Below are 18,149 nucleotides of genomic sequence, written 5' to 3' on the forward strand. Positions count from 1 at the left end.
CGCGGAGTCGACAGTGGAAAATTTCCATGCTCTTGCTGTATCAAAGGGAGAGTGACAGACGCGCAACAAGGCAGGTTGCTTATACACCATCATTTGTCAGGGGAATGAGCTCTGACTTCCTCGAGACATCAAACCGGAAGCAATTATACAATTTCTAGGAGAATTCTAAGGAAACAAACTCACTACAATATAAATTCATACCGTTTTGATCTTTGATTTCCAGGTGAGTTATAAGCACTTTTACTATTCAATAGCACCAAGACGTCCATGGCGTTTTCAATATTTAGTTTTCACATTTAGTATTGTGTTGTTATAACGTTTTGTATTGATTGGCCTATGTGAAGTCGTTGATATGGAACCCACTTTGTAGCCTCATTAGGCCAAAATTATGTCAGAATTGAGGGCACAAACTGAAATGGATGTAGGCAAACACACACGCTGTAAAAACTATTGGTCGCTAAATCCGGAGAAATGAAGGACCATGATACCCTGTTGGTCACTAAATCCGGCTAAAAGGACCACGTAAAAACGGTTGGCTCGTTTGCCCTCTCCCGCCTGAGCTGTTGGCTGTGGATGCCCTCACCCGCTATATACTTACAGTGCCTTGCAAAAGTATTAATCTCCCTTGGCGTTTTTTCTATTTTGTTGCTTTACAACCTGCAATTTGAATGGATTTCATGTAATGGATTTCACGTTTGGGATTTTATGTAATTCATGTAATAAGATCTGGTGCAACAAATTACCTTCAGAAGTCACATAATTAGTTAAATAAAGTCCACATGTGTGCAATCTAAGTGTCATATGATCTGTCACATGATCTCAGTATATATACACCTGTTCTGAAAGGCCCCAGAGTCTGCAACACCACTAAGCAAGGGGCACCACCACGTAAGCGGTACCATGAAGACCAAGGAGCTCTCCAACAGGTCAGGGACAAAGTTGTGGAGAAGTACAGATCAGGGTTCGGTTATAAAAAAATATCAGAAACTTTGAACATCCTACGGAGCACCATTAAATCCATTATTTAAAAATGGAAAGAATATGGCACCACAGCAAACCTGCCAAGTGAGGGCAGCCCACAAAAACTCACGGACCAGGCAAGGAAGTCATTAATCAGAGAGGCAACAAAGAGACCAAAGATAACCCTGAAGGAGCTGCAAAGCTCCACAGCGAAGATTGGAGTATCTTTCCATAGGACCACTTTAAGCCGTACACTCCACAGAGCTGAGCTTTACGGAAGAGTGACCAGGAAAAGCCATTGCTTAAAAAAAAAAATAAGCAAACATGTTTGGTGTTCGCCAAAAGGCATGTGGGAGACTCCCCAAACATATGGAAGAAGGTACTCTGGTCAGATTAAACTAAAATGTAGCTTTTTGGCCATTAAGGAAAACGCTATGTCTGGCGCAAACCCAACACCTCTCATCACCCCGAGAACACCACCATCCCCACAGTGAAGCATGGTGGTCGCAGGATCATGCTGTGGGATGTTTTTCATTGGCAGGGACTGGGAAACTGGTCAGAATTGAAGGAATGATGGATGGCGCTAAATACAGGGAAATTCTTGAGGGAATCCTGTTTCAGTCTTCCAGAGATTTGAGACTGGGACAGAGGTTCACCTTCCAGCAGGACAATGACCCTAAGCATACTGCTAAAGCAACACTCGAGTGGTTTAAGGGGAAACATTTAAATGTCTTGGAATGGCCTAGTCAAAGCCCACACTTCAATCCAATTGAGAATCTGTGGGATGACTTAAAGATTGCTGTACACCAGTGGAACCCATCCAACTTGAATGAGCTGGAGCAGTTTTGCCTTGAAGAATGGGCAAAAATCCCAGTGGCTAGATGTGCCAAGCTTATAGAGACATACCCCAAGAGACTGGCAGGTGTAATTGCTGCAAAAGGTGGCTCAACAAAGTATTGACTTTGGGGGTGAATAGTTATGCACGCTCAAGTTTTCTGCTTTTCTGTCTTATTTTTTGCTTGTTTCACAATAAAAAATATTTTGCATCTTCAAAGTGGTAGGCATGTTGTGTAAATCAAATGATACAAACCCCCCAAAAATCTATTTTAATTCCTGGTTGTAAGGCAACAAAATAGGAAAAATGCCAAGGGGGGTGAATACTTTCGGAAGCCACTGTATAACTGATTGGTTTGGTTCTGTCCTCTATAGTGCTGTCCAGTTAGAACATGATGTTGAGACCTATCACTGTACTTTTGATAGTCACCACCACTCACAGACACAGCTGTTTCCTTTGAAGATGTTTATATGATTCTGGTAATGTGATTTACTTGGAATCTTATTGTTGTGGTTCTATAAGACAAAGATATGCACACATGTAAACAGTATTATTTAAGGGTTATAACTATGCAATACACATATTAGTGCCTTCGGAAAGTATTCAGACCCCTTGACTTTTTCCACATTTTGTTACCTTATAGCCTTATTCTAAAATTGATTTTTTTGTATTAAATCCTCAGCAATCAACACACAATATCCTGCAATGACAAAGCGAAAACAGGTTTTTAGACATTTTTGCAAATTGATAAAAATTAAAAAAAATCTGAAATACCTTACTTACATAAGTATTCAGACCCTTTGCTATGAGACTCGAAATTGAGCACCGGTGCATCCTGTTTCCATTGATCATCCTTGAGATGTTTCTACAACTTGATTGGACTCCACCTGTGGAAAATTCAATTGATTGGACATGATTTGGAAAGGCACACTAATGTCCGTAGAGCTCCGAGACAGGATTGTGTCGAGGCACCGATCTGGGGAAGGGTACCAAAAAATGTCTGCAGCATTGAAGGTCCCCAAGAACAAGTAGCCTCCATCATTCTTAAATGGAAAAAGTTTGGAGCCACCGAGACTCTTCCTAGATCTGTCCGCCCGGCCAAACTGAGCAATCAGGGGAGAAGGGCTTTAGTCAGGGAGGTGACCGAGAACCCGATGGTCACTCTGACAGAGCTTTAGAGTTCCTCTGTGGAGATAGGAGAACATTCCAAAAAGACAACCATCTCTGCAGCACTCTGCCAATCAGGCCTTTATGGTAGAGTGGCCAGATGGAAGCCACTCCTCTGTAAAAGACACATGACACTTGGAGTTTACCAAAAGGCACCTAAAGACTCTCAGACCATGAGAAACAAGATTCTCTGGTCTGATGAAACCAAGATTGAACTCTTTGGCCTGAATGCCAAGCGTCACGTCTGGAGGAAACCTGGCACCATCCCTACAGTGAAGCATGGAGGTGGCAGCATCATGCTGTGGGGATGTTTTTCAGCGGCAGGGACTGGGAGACTAGTCAGGATTGACGCAAAGATGAACGGAGCAAAGTACAGAGAGATCCTTGATGAAAACCTGCTCCATAGCACTCAGGACCTCAGACTGGGACAAAGGTTCATCTTCCAACAGGACAACGACCCTAAGCACACAACTAAGACAATGCAGGAGTGGCTTCGGGACAAGTCTCTGAATGTCCTTGAGTGGCACAGCCAGAGCCCGGACTTGAACCCGTTCTAACATCTCTGGAGAGACCTGAAAATAGCTGTGCAGCAACGTTCCCCATCTAACCTGACAGAGCTTGAGAGGATCTGCAGAGAAAAATGGGAGAAACTCCCCAAATACAGGTGTGCCAAGCTTGTAGCGTCATACCCAAGAAGACACGAGGCTGTAATCGCTGCCAAAGGTGCTTCAACAAAGTACTGAGTAAAGGGTCTCAATACTTATGTAAATGTGATATTTCTTCTTTTTTTTTATTATAAATTAGCAGGAATTTCTAAAAACATGTTTTTGCTTTGCCATTATGGGGTATTGTGTGTAGATTTATGAGAGAAAAAACGATTTAATCCATTTTAGAATAAAGCTGTAACATAACAAAATGTGGAAAAAGTCAAGGGGTCTGAATACTTTCCGAAGGCACTGTATGTACATGAATAAATGGCAAATGGCATTATACTTATAACATGTCTATAAAGGGCCATAAAGACAGCATCAATATAAACACAAACTTAAACAGTCCCCTCTTGGAGAGAGAGAAACCAATTATTTGGATTGACAAAGGGTCAGAATTTATGGCACCCTCTCTCCAGCCTCGTGTGCAAATCTGCAACCTTATCAGTTCTGCCCTGGCGCCACAGGGTCCTAAATTATTCTGCGCATGAGCAATCTCCAAGAACTGTCTAAGATGACTCTATAAGCTCACCCATGGCAACGCAATAACACACCTTAATAAAGGCCACTATGGAAAACGCTGTGGTAGCGTGTGCATGCAAAAGACTGTTTACCAATACAACAATTAAACCACTTCTGCAAAAGTACTTGTGCAACCAATGCAATAGCACTAATAGTATGGAATAATACTACATACGATAAACAATAGGCAAAGTAGTATTGGCAACTCTGACATTAAAGAATAGTAACAGCCATACTGTAGAACATATGTCTAAACGCTATCAAAGTAACAGCAAGTAATTAGTGGTAATTACCTATTATTACACAGCATGTAAAAACCCCAATAACCCCCCTGCAACTTACATTTCGATGCACGCACAACATTTAGACATTTGTGTTACTGTGGACAACAAAAAGTCCTCAGAAACATGGGTCTTCTCCCTTCTGATGACAATAACACTGAGTGGGCGGGTGCGGAGTCCAGATGCGCATTTCCAAGCACTCTGATTGGTTGGGAATTGCAGGGCTATAATGGGTAAGTGATATCTTAGGTAGACTGAGCAGCCAAACTAACGGGACTTAAGGGAAACTGGAGGGACTGTGAGGGGAAGTTAGGTAGTGAGGAGAGGAGCAGGACGGCCTTTTTTACACATGCAATAACAGCTTAGTTGGGCATGTATGGGTCACCATGACTGGGGTTACCATGTCTGGGCTTACCATGACTGGGGTTACCATTAGAGGTCGACCGATTATGATTTTTCAACGCCGATACCGATACCGATTATTGGAGGACCAAAAAAAGACGATACCGATTAATCGGACGATTTTTTAAAACATTTTATTTGTAATAATGACAATTACAACAATACTGAATGAACACTTATTTTAACTTAATATAATACATCAATAAAATCAATTTAGCCTCAAATTAATAATTAAACATGTTCAATTTGGTTTAAATAATGCAAAAACAAAGTGTTGGAGAAGAAAGTAAAAGTGCAATATGTGCCATGTAAGAAAGCTAACGTTTAAGTTCCTTGCTCAGAACATGAGAACATATGAAACCTGGTGGTTCCTTTTAACATGAGTCTTCAATATTCCCAGGTAAGAAGTTTGAGGTTGTAGTTATTATAGGAATTATAGGACTATTTCTCTCTATATGATTTGTATTTCATATACCTTTGACTATTGGTGTAACAGTATAGCTTCCATCCCTCTCCTCGCCGCTACCTGGGCTCGAACCAGGAACACATCAACAACAGCCACCCTCGAAGCAGCGTTACCCATGCCGAGCAAGGGGAACAACTACTCCAAGTCTCAGAGCGAGTGACGTTTGAAACGCTATTAGCGCGCACCCCGCTAACTAGCTAGCCATTTCACATCGGTTACACCAGCCTAATCTCGGGAGTTGATAGGCTTGAAGTCATAAACAGCGAAGAGCTGCTGGCAAAACGCACGAAAGTGCTGTTTGAATGAACGCTTACAAGCCTGCTGGTGCCTAGCATCGCTCAATCAGACTGCTCTATCAAATCATAGACTTAATTATAACATAATAACACACAGAAATACGAGCCTTAGGTCATTAATATGGTCGAATCCGGAAACTATCATTTCGAAAACAAAACGTTTATTCTTTCAGTGAAATATGGAACCGTTCCGTATTTTAACGGATGGCATCCCTAAGTCTAAATATTGCTGTTACATTGCACAATCTTCAATGTTATGTCATAATTACGTAAAACTCTGACAAATTAGTTCGCAATGAGCCAGGCGGCCCAAACTGTTGCACATACCCTGACTCTGCGTGCAATGAACGCAAGAGAAGTCACACAATTTCACCTGGTTAATATTGCCTGCTAACCTTTCTTTTAGCTAAATATGCAGGTTTAAAAATATATACTTCTGTGTATTGATTTTAAGAAAGGCATTGATGTTTATGGTTAGGTACACGTTGGAGCAGTTAACCGAGCGTTGGACTAGTTAACCGTAAGTTTGCAAGATTGAATCCCTAAAGTTGTAAAAAAAAAAAAAAAAGATTGAATCCCTAAAATAGTAAAAAATAAAATAAATAAAAAATGTAATCGGCAAAATCGGCGTTCAAAAATACCGATATCCGATTGTTATGAAAACTTGAAATCGGCCCTAATTAATCGGCCATTCCGATTAATCGGTCGACCTCTAGTTACCATGTCTGGGTTTACCATGACTGGGGTTACCATGTCTGGGGTTACCTTTTACCTAGCAGGTGACATAGAAGTCCTATACTGTAAAGGAGACAGATCTACAGTGGGGCAAAAAAGTATTTAGTCAGCCACCAATTGTGCAAGTTCTCCCACTTAAAAAGATGAGAGAAGCCTGTAATTTTCATCATAGGTACACTTCAACTATGACAGACAAAATGAGAAAAAAAATCCAGAAAATCACATTGTAGGATTTTTAATGAATTTATTTGCAAATTATGGTGGAAAATAAGTATTTGGTCACCTACAAACAAGCAAGATTTCTGGCTCTCACAGACCTGTAACTTCTTCTTTAAGAGGCTCCTCTGTCCTCCACTCGTTACCTGTATTATTATGGCACCTGTTTGAACTTGTTATCAGTATAAAAGACACCTGTCCACAACCTCAAACAGTCACACTCCAAACTCCACTATGGCCAAGACCAAAGAGCTGTCAAAGGACACCAGAAACAAAATTGTAGACCTGCACCAGGCTGGGAAGACTGAATCTGCAATAGGTAAGCAGCTTGGTTTGAAGAAATCAACTGTGGGAGCAATTATTAGGAAATGGAAGACATACAAGACCACTGATAATCTCCCTCGATCTGGGGCTCCACGCAAGATCTCACCCCGTGGGGTCAAAATGATCACAAGAACGGTGAGCAAAAATCCCAGAACCACACGGGGGGACCTAGTGAATGACCTGCAGAGAGCTGGGACCAAAGTAACAAAGCCTACCATCAGTAACACACTACGCCGCCATGGACTCAAATCCTGCAGTGCCAGACGTGTCCCCCTGCTTAAGCCAGTACATGTCCAGGCCCGTCTGAAGTTTGCTAGAGAGCATTTGGATGATCCAGAAGAAGATTGGGAGAATGTCATATGGTCAGATGAAACCAAAATATAACTTTTTGGTAAAAACTCAACTCGTCGTGTTTGGAGGACAAAGAATGCTGAGTTGCATCCAAAGAACACCATACCTACTGTGAAGCATGGGGGTGGAAACATCATGCTTTGGGGCTGTTTTTCTGCAAAGGGACCAGGACGACTGATCCGTGTAAAGGAAAGAATGAATGGGGCCATGTATCGTGAGATTTTGAGTGAAAACCTCCTTCCATCAGCAAGGGCATTGAAGATGAAACGTGGCTGGGTCTTTCAGCATGACAATGATCCCAAACACACCGCCCGGGCAACGAAGGAGTGGCTTCGTAAGAAGCATTTCAAGGTCCTGGAGTGGCCTAGCCAGTCTCCAGATCTCAACCCCATAGAAAATCTTTGGAGGGAGTTGAAAGTCCGTGTTGCCCAGCAACAGCCCCAAAACATCACTGCTCTAGAGGAGATCTGCATGGAGGAATGGGCCAAAATACCAGCAACAGTGTGTGAAAACCTTGTGAAGACTTACAGAAAACGTTTGACCTCTGTCATTGCCAACAAAGGGTATATAACAAAGTATTGAGATAAACTTTTGTTATTGACCAAATACTTATTTTCCACCATAATTTGCAAATAAATTCATTAAAAATCCTACAATGTGATTTTCTGGATTTTTTTTTCTCATTTTGTCTGTCATAGTTGAAGTGTACCTATGATGAAAATTACAGGCCTTGAACTTGCACAATTGGTGGCTGACTAAATACTTTTTTGCCCCACTGTATAATTAGATCAGCTTGTTGGTTTGTTCTCACAATTCCCTAGAGACATGTTAAGCGTCCTGGCATTATAACAACCAGAAACACTGGCCTAAGCAGACCTGAAGCTTAGGATACAAACTAACTTTACTATTGCAAATCAACTTTCATAAGAAGATGCGTAAACTCGATATTTGCTCTGTGACATTGACTTCTTGCTGTCACAACATAGTTGCATAATGTAAACAGAAAAGTAGAATGAGACTGTATAAGTAGGCACTGGATAGATTATGTCTGTTAGATGGGACTTTTTGGGCCTGTGTCTCCAGCACAAAGCCAGACAGAGATTTGGGTCACTGATTGTGAATATGTAATTTAAAAGCTCCCTTTGATGAAGTGCCTGTTTTTAACATGCATCTATTTGGTCTTCTGTCATACCTGGAAGTAATAATCTAAATGGTTCACCGCCTCCAGGGCCCCAAACATTAAGGACAAGGAAGAAAATACCCTTTAGCTACTGTCTCTCTCTCTCTCAAACAGAAAAATGATAGTCCTACACCCAAACCACAATTACACATTTAGGGCAAGTTTGGAGTGTGTAGTTTTAGAAATGGATAATAACTCAATTTTGCTGGTGCAATTCAGAAGAGGGATGACATAGGGAGGACATTCCCTGAACAAGGCACGTCATTTATTTTGTGAGAAACAGAGCACATAATGCAATATGATTGTTCAAGTTCTTGTTCAAATCCTGCTGAGTTATGGTGTACCTAGTGTTAATGCTTCTTTTAAATAACAGAATCCTTGTTCTCTCTTTTCAGACTGGCTCCTCTAGCTGCTGCACCAATGGGTGTGAAGGTTCTCCAGTGTTTTCCCTGGTACAAGAGGTGTAAAGACAAGGGCAAGGGCAGAGAATGCCTCCCTAAAGAGGGTAGGAACACCAGCTACAGTTTTTGCTGGAGTGGGATGCTTGTTTATTTAGGTTTTTTCAGAGGCACTATTTTCAAAAAGCGGAACACTATGTTATTTGGAATGTAATGTTGGACTGAAAACCCTTTGACAGTTCATCAACATCAGTAGTAGTACAATATGGGGATGTGACTTACCAAGATAGATTAATGTCAGTATTAATGTAAAGTTAATGGGTTTTTAATGATGTCCTCTCTCCTCCCTTCCAGTTCCATCCATTGAGACAGAGCCCCAGTTTGCCCCGCCAACCTATGCCAGTGATGGTGCTGGAGGAGGAGTTGTCTACTTTTCCCACAAGGCAAGAATGGCCTACAGACATCGGATGGAGGGCAACGTTATAGACACCACCTACTGAGCCCCCAACCTCCAGCCCCTGCTGCAAAAACACCCCTCAAAGACTGTCTGCTCAGAAGCATCTTTGTCTTACAACAGACAGTATCCCAGTTCTTCAATGATCGTGTCTGGACAGAAGAATACTAAAATGATGGTAAAACATAAAATGGTCAGAAAACTGTTCTTGTTTGTATTTGTTCAGCTTAGTTCAGCTGAAGGTTTGAGATAGGTGCTTGACTAAAGATGGAGGCTGAGAAGCACTACTGAGAACTGTCTGATAGCCATTAGAACATCTTTGACAGATGGGAGAAAACACTTTTAGATAGGGGTTGAGAAACTTTGTCTACGCTATTACCTTGAAGTGCATTCTTCTTGTTTTCCTGTCGTTTTATCATTTGTCACTTTATTTATTGTTCTAGGGTCAAAGTTGTGTACGTGTGTCTGCTATACACCTAATGGTTTTGCATATTTTTTGGGGCATGTTTTGTAATGGTCCATTTTCTGTAAAATCCCATCTAGAAACTGGTGTTGTAGACTGGCCATAACTAATACACAGCTATACGATGAATGTAATAATAACCGTCAATGATTACTGACACTTTATATTCTATATGTATTGTTGCTATGAAATAATCAACAAAAGACTAATGCTACATTACTAGTAATGTGACAAGTCACTTTTTAAATAGTTTTGGATAGCTGCAAATAAATGTTTTTGCCGTTTGATTATGGAACCCTTTCTAATGTTCGGCCCATGATCTCTGTTACCCTATCACATCCTTTCAAAAGTTTTCAGAGTAAGACTGTGTATTTTGGTAACACTGGGGATGTACTTAACAAACAGGCTTTTATGGCAGACAGACTGTGAACACTGGTTAAAGATTAACACTTTAACCAGTGACTTGGCACCAAGACACGTGTTTTACATACGAGATGGCAAAGGGTTATGTAATGCATATCAGATATAACGGTAAGAAGAAAGAGAGGAGATCTTGGTTACTTCTCTGGAGAAATACTACTGTAAAACAAAAGCTACAGGTACACACTATAGGCAATGGTAATTGGCACACACGTAACATGGTATGTATCAAACCTTTAGAGATAAGCATCTATTTAGTATATTTGGTAACACTATAGTCATAACTAACATGAAGCAGGTGTCTCAGAGCCTAAGGTAGCCTGGTTGCTGTCTCTGGTACCCAGACTAGCTGTGAGGTGTCCTAATGCCTACAGATCTTAATAAACATGGAAATCAAATAACTTTCTGATCCAATTGCCTGTTTTATACATTTACCTGTTTCATCTTCATGGCAAATTATAACAGCTGTAACGAAGACGCATGGAGTCAGGAAGCAGGTGCAGTCGTTGAGGAGCATAGAGTGAATACAAAAACAGGAGTAGCGTCTGAACAAGAAAACAATAACAATACTGACTGGTGGGTAATACAACGGAGTGCTAGATAAAGGGTAGTGATGAAGTCAAGGTGTGCCTAATGATGGGGCGCAGCTGTGCCTAATGATGGTTGCCAGGTGTGTGTAATGATGGGTTGCCAGGACAGGTGGTTAGTAGACCGACGACGTAGAGCGCCAGAGCGGGAGTAGACGTGACAGTACCCCCCATGACGCACGGCTCCGGCCGCAGGACGATGCCGGCCTGGGGGACGGCCCCGAGGGCGAGGAGCGGGCCGATTTGGATGGCGAAGGTGGAAATCTCGGATGATGTTGGGATCTAGAATGTCATCCACAAGAACCCAACAGCGCTCCTCTGGACCATACCCCTCCCAGTCAACCAGGTACTGGAGCCGACCCTCACGACGTCGAGAGTCCAGGAGGGATCTGACGGCATAGGCGGGGCTTCTCTCAATGTCCAGGGGAGACGGAGGGTTGTCGTGGGAGACGGCATCAGCCAGGGAACCAGGAACTACAGGCCTGAAGAGGGAAACGTGAAAAGAGGGTGAGATCCGGTAGTTAGTGGGAAGCTGTAATCGGTATGTTACCTCATTGACCCTCCGGTGGACGGACGCCCCACTTCTGAGGCGTCCACCTCCACCACGAAGGGCAGCATAGGTGAAACGCCCCTTCAGTAGGCGGAAGGCCTCATCAGCTGCAGGACTCCACACCAAATGACAGGGGCCACCCTTGAGGAGAGAGGTGAGAGGAGAGGCGATGGAGCTGAAGTTTTTAATGAAGCGGTGGTAGAAAATCGTTGTAGTCCTTTTATGGTGGTTGGGACTGGCCATGATCTGACTGCCTCGACCTTCCTTTCCTCCATAACCACTCCCTGCGGGCTGATCCGATATCCCAAGAAGGAGACAGCGGCCTGATGGAACTGGCACTTCTCCGCTTTGACATAGAGATGGTTCTCCAGGAGGCATCACAGAACTACCCGGACGTGGGCAATGTGATCCTCCAAGGTGGCCTTGTAGATCAGGATGTCAGGGTTAGACGCGACTACGCCGAGGCATAGAGTCTGAAAGCAGGTCGATAGCACAGTTCCAGCGGCAATGAGGAGGGAGACAGGTGGCGCGGGTCTTGGACAAAAACTCCCAGAGATCCTGGTAAACATCCGGGATGTCGGTCTGGAGGGCAACCACAGGACTCTCAACCGACGTGGAACCATAAGGTAAGGGAAAGCAGGTCCTCCGTCATCTGGCTGCTCAGGCAGTAATCTCCATCCTCGACCAGGAGATGGTGGGGTATGGCGTTGTAGCCATGGGAGGCCATGAATGACTTTGTGTACGGGTGCCTCGATGAGGAGGAAGGGAAGGCTTTCTTGGTGCTGGGGTCCCACGGTGATGGTGAGTGGTGCTGGGATGTGTGTGATTGTGTGGTCAGTGGTTGATTATCCAGCGCTTGAAACGGAAAGGAGAGCGGGTAAGAGGTTATGTTCAGGGAGGAGGCAAGGGCCTGGTCAATGAAATTCCTCTCGGCACTGGAGTCCACGAGAGCTGTAGAAACAACACACGAGGAACAGCCAGCTAGTGAAATCGGTACTAAAAAGGGTTTGGCGGAAAGTGATGATGATGGAATACTCACGCCTACCCCAGGAGACGGATAATCACGAGGCCGTCCCTCTGCTCTACTGGATCCCGGGTTGGGATGTAGTGGACACCGTTGAAGCTGGTACCCCTCCTTTTTTATTTATTTTTATTTCACCTTTATTTAATCAGGTAGGCAAGTTGAGAACAAGTTCTCATTTACAATTGCGACCTGGCCAAGATAAAGCAAAGCAGTTTGACACATACAACAACACAGTTACACATGGAGTAAAACAAACATACAGTCAATAATACAGTAGAAAAATAAGTCTATATACAATGTGAGCAAATGAGGTGAGATAAGGGAGGTAAAGGCAAAAAAAGGCCATGGTGGCACAGTAAATACAATATAGCAAGTAAAACACTGGAATGGTAGATTTGCAGTGGAAGAATGTGCAAAGTAGAGATAGAAATAATGGGGTGCAAAGGAGCAAAATAAATAAATAAATACAGTAGGGGGAGAGGTAGTTGTTTGGGCTAAATTATAGATGGGCTATGTACAGGCGCAGTAATCTGTGAGCTGCTCTGACAGCTGGTGGCTGGTGGCTGGCGTTTGACAGTGATGAGTGGAGGTCGTTTGACCGCTGACCCATTACGGATGCAGCCAATGAGGCAGTGATCGCTGAGATCTTGGTTGAAAACAGCAGAGGTGTATTTAGAGGGCAAGTTGTTAGGATGATATCTATGAGGGTGCCCGTGTTTACGGCTTTGGGGTGGTACCTGGTAGGTTCATTGATAATGTGTGTGAGATTGAGGGCATCAAGCTTAGATTGTAGGATGGCTGGGGTGTTAAGCATGTTCCAGTTTAGGTCGCCTAGCAGCACGAGCTCTGAAGATAGATGGGGGGCAATCAGTTCACATATGGTGTCCAGAGCACAGCTGGGGGCAGAGGGTGGTCTATAGCAGGCGGCAACGGTGAAAGACTTGTTTTTAGAGAGGTGGATTTTTAAAAGTAGAAGTTCAAATTGTTTGGGTACAGACCTGGATAGTAGGACAGAACTCTGCAGGCTATCTTTGCAGTAGATTGCAACACCCTTTGACAGAGCCCCAGCTGTCTCCGACGGCATCGCTCAGCGGCGGAGAGGCGTGTGGCCCCTAACTCCATGGGTTCAGGCTCTGAATCAGAACGTTCAACGAAGGAGGGAGAGAGGTGATGGGGGTACCGACGCTCCCGAAGAAGGTTATCCAGGCGGATGATCATCGCGATGAGTGCGACCAAAGAGAGGGTGTTGTCTCAGCATGCCAACGTCTGGACCGCTTTACGCAATCCTCTTCTGAATAAGGTGCGGAGCGCCGGCTCATTCCATCTGCTGGATGCTGCCACTGTATGAAAGGTGAGGGCCTACTCCGCAGCAGTCTGGCCATCCTGCCGCAGTTGGAGTAGGCGCTCATCCCCCTCTCTGCCCTCCGGTGGATGATCGAAGACTCCTCTGAACAGAGCCATGAACCACTCATAGGAACCCAGCTCCTCTCCTCTCTTCCAGACGGCCGTAGCCGACTACAACGCCTGCCCGGTCTGCAGGGAAATAACCGTGGCAACCTTGGACCTCTCAGTAGTGGGGTCTCCCATCTGTTGAGTGAAATAGAGGCAGCACTGGGGGAGGAAGACACAGAATTTGGATGGAATCCCGTCATATTTGTCCGGGAGGAACAAACGGGCATCGCTGACCTGGGCAGACTGCTGAATGGGCTGAGGTACTGGCTCGCTGGGTCGACTCATGGTAGAAGATCCTCCACTCATTGTAGGTGACGGCCCTTGAGGAAGATCTAGACGTTGAGGAACACTGAGGACCTCATCCATCGCAGTCGCCGGTTGCGCCAGCTGGTTTTGGTTTTATTAGTGAAGTAGGTCTCCCTGTTCGTCGACCATCTTGGAGATGTCTCGGGTTGGCTGCTGCTTCCATTTTGTGAGACAATATTCTGTAACAAAAACGCAGGGAGTCAGGAAGCAGGTGTAGTCGGCAAGTTTAATCTGAACGAGCATAGAGTGAATACAAAACAGGAGTAGCGTCTGAACAAGAACACAGAAATACTGCCTGATGGGTAATACAACGGAGTGCTAGATAAAGGGGAAGTAATCAGGGTAGTGACAAAGTCCAGGTGTGCCTAACGATGGGGCGTAGGTATGCGTAATGATGGTTGCCAAGTGTGCGTAATGATGGGTTGCCAAGGCCTGTGGTTAGTAGACCGGCGATGTCAAGCGCTGGAGCGGGGGAGCGGGAGTAGACGTGACAACAGCAACCAGTGGTTTAAATAAACGGTCAACCCAATTGTAAATGTGAACTGTCTCAAATGTGGTTATAACAGTTATGATGTGTGCAATGTCATTACGCAGACATTATGTTAACACACATTATCATAGCATTATGTTGGCAGTCTACTGTAACTGCAGCCATGGATAATATGACTGGTCTCCTTGGTTTTTAATTCTTAAAATGTTCCGAACCAAAATCGCCCAACCAAGGATAATTTAGCTATTTGATTTTGGATTTTAGGATGCTTTAGGTATACATTTTTTGTGGATGAAACATTGAATTTGACTTACTGGTATAAGTCCATAGAAACAGAGTTTCATACATGGATAAATAGAGAGTCAAAAAATAAATCAAAAGGAAGTTTGTTTTAAAGGGTAGGTCCTATATCTGAGAGCTATAAGAAAGATAAGGAAATTATTTCTAGTTTTTTTACCCATATTTAAGCCATTTTTGGGCACTAAACTACTTCCATATACAGTATACTTCCATTCTTTTTTTAAACTGGTACCGGGATACCTTCAGACTAGTCTTGTGAGGCTTGAAGGTGTCCTAGAGCACAACCTGGTCTCATAGACCTAACATATTCGTAACACTCAAATTAGTATGATAAGGCAAAAATTAAATGAGAGTGGTTGGTCATATAACGCGAATGTCTAGCAAACCTAAGGTTGTGTGTTTGAATCTCATCACGGACAATTTTAGCTAATTAGCAACTTTGCAACTACTTACTACTTTTTAGCTACTACGCAGCTATTTAGCATGTTAGCTAACCCTTCCCCTAACACTAACCCTAACCGTAACCATTTAACTTAACTCCTAACCTTAACCCTAACCCCTAACCCTAACCCCCTAGCCTTGCTAACATTAGCCACCTAGCTAATGTTAGCAACAACAAATTCGTAATTCGTAACATATAATATGTTTTGCAAATTCTGAACATATTGTATGAAATGGATGATGGACATCCACAAATTAATACATACCATACGAAACGTAACATACAGTATCATACTAAATGGAGTGTCTCGGCTTTACGTACAGAATAATACAAAATGCTCTGAGACCAGGTTGCAGCCTAGAGCAAAACAACCAACATGTACATGTTCTTGAGAGTCTCACCTTTCCATAGAGAAAGAGTGTGCAAAGCTGTCATCAAGGCAAAGAGTGGCTACTTTGAAGAATCTCAAATATAAAATATAGTTTAATTTGTTTAACAATTTTTTAGTTACCACATGATTCCATATGTTTTATTTCATAGTTTTGATGTCTTCACTATTATTCTACAATGTAGAAAATAGTAAAAATAAAGAAAAACCCTGGAATGAGTAGATGTGAACAAACTTTTGTCTGGTAGTGTACGTGTAGGTAGAGGTAAACTACGCATAGATAACTATGCATAGATAATAAGCAGAGAGTCGCAGCAGCGTAAAAATGGGGGGGGGGGGGGGGGTAGCAATTTGCAAATAGTCTGAGTAGCCATTTGGTTAGCTGTTCAGGAGTCTTATGGCTTGGGGGTAGAAGCTGTTAAGAAGCCTTTTGTACCTAGACTTGGTGCTTCGGTACCGCCTGCCAAGTGGTAGCAGAGAGAACTATGAGTAGGGTCTATGACTAGGGTGGCTCGAGTCTTTGGCAATTTTTAGGGCCTTCCTCTGACACCGCCTGGTATAGAGGTCCTGAATGGCAGGAAGTTTGGCTCCAGTGATGTACTGGGCCATACGCACTACCCTCTGTAGTGCCTTGCGGTCGGAGGCCAAGCAGTTGCCATACCAGTCAGGATGCTCTCGATGGTGCAGCTGTAGAACTTTTTGAGGATTTGAGGACCAATGGCAAATATTTTCATTCTCCTGAGGCATTGTCGTGCCCTCTTCACTACTGTCTGGTACTACACTGCCAGGTCTCTGACCTCCTCCCTAGAGGCTGTCATCTCATCGGTGATCACTGTTGTGTTGTCTGCAAACTTAATTATGGTTTTGGAGTTGTGCTTGGCCATGCAGTCATGGTTGACCAGGGAGTACAGGAGGGGACTGAGCACGCACCCCTGAGGGGCCCCTGTGTTGAGGATCAGCATGCCAAATGTGTTGTTACCTACCCTGACCACCTGGGGGCAGCCCATCAGAAAGTCCAGGATCCAGTTGCAGAGGGAGGTGTTTAGTCCCAGGGTCCTTCGCTTAGTGATAAGCTTTGAGGGCACTATGGTGTTGAATGCTGAGCTGCAGTCAATGAATAGCATTGTCACGTAGGTGTTCATTTTGTCCAGGTGGGAAAGGGCAGTGCCGTACAGATTGCGTCATCTGTGGTTCTGTTGGTGCGGTTTGCAAATTGGAGTGGGTCTAGGGTTTCTGGGATAATGGTGTTGATGTGAGCCTTAAAGCACTTCATGACTACAGACGTGAGTGCTACGGGTCGGTAGTCATTTAGGCAGGTTACCTTGGTGTTCTTGGGCACAGGGACTATGGTGGTCTGCTTGAAACATGTTGGTATTACAAACTCGGTCAGGGAGAGGTTGAAAATATCAGTGAAGACACTTGCCAGTTGGTCAGCGCATACACTTGCCAGTTGGTCAATCTTAGTCCTGTATTGACACTTTGCTTGTTTGATGGTTCGTCAGAGGGCATAGCAGGATTTCTTATAAGCGTCCGGGTTAGAGTCCCGCTCCTTGTAAGCGGCAGCTCTACCCTTTAGCTCAGTGCGGATGTTGCCTGTAATCCATGGCTTCTGGTTGGGGTATGTACGTACGGTCACTATGGGGATGACATCATCGATGCACTTATTGATGAAGCCAGTGACTGATGTGGTGTACTCCTCAATGCAATCGGAAGAATCCCAGAACATATTCCAGTCTGTGCTAGCAAAACAGTCCTGTAGCTTAGCATCTGCGTCATCTGACCATTTCCGTATTGAGCAAGTCACTGGTACTTCCTGCTTTAGTTTCTGCTTGTAAGCAGGAATAAGGAGGATAGCGTTATGGTCAGATTTGCCAAATTAAGGGCGAGGGAGAGCTTTGTACGCATCTCTGTGTGTGGAGTAAAGGTGGTCTAGAGTTTTTTTTCCCTCTGGTTGCACATTTAACATGCTGGTAGAAATTAGGTGAAACGGATTTAAGTTTCTCTGCATTAAAGTCCCCGAACACAGAGCGCCGCCTCTGTATGAGCATTTTCTTGTTTGCTTATGACCTTATACAGCTCGTTGAGTGCAGTCTTAGTGCCAGCATCGGTTTGTGGTGGTAAATAGACAGCTACAAAAAATATAGATGAAAACTCTCTTGGTAAATAGTGTGGTCTACAGCTTATCATGAGGTACTCTACCTCAGGCGAGCAAAACCTCGAGACTTCCTTAATATTAGATTTTGTGCACCAGCTGTTATTTATAAATAGACACAGACCGCCACCCCTTGTCTTACCGGAGGCAGCTGTTCTATCTTTTGCCGATGCACAGATCGGACCTCATCCAGTTTATTATGCAATGATTACATATTGACTAATAGGACTGATGGTAGAGGCGGGTTACCCACTCGCCGTTGGATTCTTATAAGGCACCCC

At 43.8% G+C, this 18,149-nt stretch overlaps 1 long non-coding RNA gene across 1 annotated transcript; it reads left to right on the top strand.

The window, feature by feature from the left end:
- On the top strand, nt 1-10,578 carry LOC120021324. Its single transcript, XR_005472497.1, has 3 exons — nt 1-223; nt 8,838-8,947; nt 9,195-10,578. It is a non-coding gene; the product is annotated as an uncharacterized LOC120021324 (long non-coding RNA).
- Nucleotides 10,579-18,149: the final 7,571 nt, after the last annotated feature.

The sequence above is a fragment of the Salvelinus namaycush genome, chromosome 26 (genome assembly GCF_016432855.1).
Source record: "Salvelinus namaycush isolate Seneca chromosome 26, SaNama_1.0, whole genome shotgun sequence".
Taxonomy (NCBI): Eukaryota; Metazoa; Chordata; class Actinopteri; order Salmoniformes; family Salmonidae; genus Salvelinus; species Salvelinus namaycush.